The sequence below is a fragment of the Cynoglossus semilaevis genome, unplaced genomic scaffold, assembly GCF_000523025.1.
Source record: "Cynoglossus semilaevis isolate Cse_v1.0 unplaced genomic scaffold, Cse_v1.0 scaffold868, whole genome shotgun sequence".
NCBI lineage: Eukaryota > Metazoa > Chordata > Actinopteri > Pleuronectiformes > Cynoglossidae > Cynoglossus > Cynoglossus semilaevis.
The window spans coordinates 20,010-22,749 of record NW_007585168.1 but is presented as its reverse complement, the minus strand read 5'-3'; the positions used below and the strand labels follow the sequence as shown (position 1 = coordinate 22,749).

Sequence of the window (2,740 nt, the reverse complement as noted above, 5' to 3'; positions counted from 1 at the left end):
TGAAAGATTAGTTCACAGTGAAAGATTAGTTTGCAGAGAGTAATTCGTTTGCAATGATAGATTAGTTCACAGTGAAAGATTGGTTTGCAGAGTAATTAGATCGTAGTGAAATATTGGTTTGCATAGTAATTAGATCGTAATGAAAGATTAGTTCACAGTGAAAGATTAGTTTGCAGAGTAATTAGACCGTAGTGAAATGTTGGTTTGCATAGTAATTAGGTCGTGGTGAAAGATTAGTTCACAGTGAAAGATTGGTTTGCAGAGTAATTAGATCGCAGTGAAATATTGGTTTGCATAGTCATTAGATCGTAATGAAAGATTAGTTCACAGTGAAAGATTGGTTTGCAGAGTAATTAGATCGCAGTGAAATATTGGTTTGCATAGTAATTAGGTCGTAGTGAAAGATTAGTTTGCAGAGAGTAATTTGTTTGCAATGATAGATTAGTTCACAGTGAAAGATCAGTTTGCAGAGAGTAATTCGTTTGCAATGATAGATTAGTTCACAGTGAAAGATCAGTTTGCAGAGAGTAATTCGTTTGCAAGGATAGATTAGTTCACAGTGAAAGATTGGTTTGCAGAGTAATTAGATCGTAGTGAAAGATTAGTTTGCAGAGTAATTAGATCGTAGTGAAAGATTAGTTTGCAGAGTAATTAGATCGTAGTGAAATATTGGTTTGCATAGTCATTAGATCGTAATGAAAGATTCGTTCACAGTGAAAGATTAGTTTGCAGAGTAATTAGATCGCAGTGAAATATTGGTTTGCATAGTCATTAGATCGTAATGAAAGATTCGTTCACAGTGAAAGATTAGTTTGCAGAGTAATTAGACCGTAGTGAAATGTTGGTTTGCATAGTAATTAGGTCGTAGTGAAAGATTAGTTCACAGTGAAAGATTAGTTAGCAGAGAGTGATTTGTTCTCAGAGTGTGATTAGTTCGCAGTGAGTGATTTTTGAGTGATTCGTGAGTTCAATATGAATAAATATTTAATATGACTCGGTAGTCACGAATCTTTCATATGATTCGGGAGTCACGACTCATATGAAAGATTCGTTCATTTTGAACGAATCACTCGCGAACGACACATCACTACTTACCAGAGTTCTGTCTTGTCCCAGTGGAGCAGAGTGCAGCCTGCTAGCTGCAGGCTAGCATTGGGTATGTTCGGGTGAAGCCAGGTGATAATCGGCACACAGCAGTCACAAACACAGCGGTTACCAGTGAGTTTTAATTCCAGATCGTCCGTTTTATGCAACAGTGATCTGGCATTGGAGAGAAACAGGCTCAGTAGAGGTGGCTTGTGTGGTTGTTTCCTTAGCCTTAGCATGACACCGGACCTGCAGCCCTTCTTCTGCTTCCTCCTCCGTCTGCGCCGCGGCTGGAATGTTGTGTCTGTGGTGGAAGTCACACGAAACAGGTATCTGGTGTAGGTTCCTGATACCCAAAAGCGTTCGGCGGGTGTCCTGAATGTTCGCAGTACAAGTAGTGAAAAAAAAGAGCGATGGGAAATTTTGCGGGGGTGAAAAAACTTCTGTCCCCTAGGGGGTGGGCATGGCTTTAACCCATCATCCAAATAAGCAGGCAGCACTTAACTTCCTTAACTACCAGACCACCACTGCCCCGCTATATTGGTATCGGTTAATATTGGAATCAGAAATTAAGTGTTTGGACAATATCGGCAAAACGTTAATATCAAACATCGATGTAGAGTGCTGGATGGAATAATTTGAATAAAATGTACAATAATAAACTTTCACAGATATATTAGCACAATTTATGTTTGCCACTTTTTAATGGCATCAACAGACGATATAGTCGATCTGTTGTAATGCATGAAACAGAGGGATTGACATCAGTCTTTACAATACTTTGTACCAATGTTTGGCGGATTAGAAAACCCAGCGGGCCGCATCTGTCCCACAGGCCGTAGTTTACCCAAGTCTGTTCTAGCTGATAATATATTTGATAACTTGTTTTAAATTTTACTTTAGAGTCTGTCGTTTGACTTCAATGTTAAAATACCTTTCCTTAAACACTATAGTTTTCACTTTACACAGCAACCAATTCCAGGCCAAGAAAACAAGACTTCACTGGAGAATATTTTTTTTTATTTACTTGTATTATTTTTCTTATGTCTTACTCACAGCAAGTGCAAATGCCTGCAGTTTCCATTCTTGAAAGCAGCAGGTGTATAAAAAATAATAAATGTTCAATGAATCAAATGATGGCCCACAAACAAGTTATGAACTGATTTAAAGCAGCTCCCACTGTTGCTTCACTTCCTTGACGTTAAATCCTTTAAAATCTAAGAATAATATTAAAAAAAAAATCTCACAGATTCCAGAACAGTGTTTTGAGAGAATATCTTCCAAAACCCGCAGCTTCTGCATTTCTGAAAAGCAGCTTTGAGAAACGAATCATGTAACTGAGTTTAGTGTTGCATTTTCAGCTATAAAAACAAAAACTAATGCAGGACAGTACACTTTATTCCTAGTATTTCTCAGAAGAGTTTGTTTGATGTTTGGGGAAGAAATGCAACACAACTTGTCTATTCACTGTGGCAATACTGACTGGTCGATCTCAGCCTGTATAATAATGAGATTGCTGTTGAGTCCAAACTTTTTGGACATGCACCCCTTGACCAAACAAACATAACAATAACAATAAAAAAAAAACACAATGAGCTGTCTTACAAAGGCAGCATGTTTAGTCATGGTCAAATGACCAGAACATTAACAACAA

The 2,740-nt window shown here is 37.8% G+C and overlaps 1 long non-coding RNA gene across 2 annotated transcripts in view; it reads right to left on the bottom strand.

Moving 5' to 3' along the window:
* LOC112486593 (uncharacterized) overlaps positions 1–2,060 on the bottom strand; it is a 10,014-nt gene extending 7,954 nt beyond the window's left edge. For both annotated transcript variants that reach the window (XR_003049101.1, XR_003049102.1), the window contains exon 1: positions 1,096–2,060. This is a non-coding gene — a long non-coding RNA (uncharacterized LOC112486593). The remainder of the gene's footprint in view (positions 1–1,095) is intronic.
* Between the last annotated feature and the right edge of the window lie 680 nt (positions 2,061–2,740).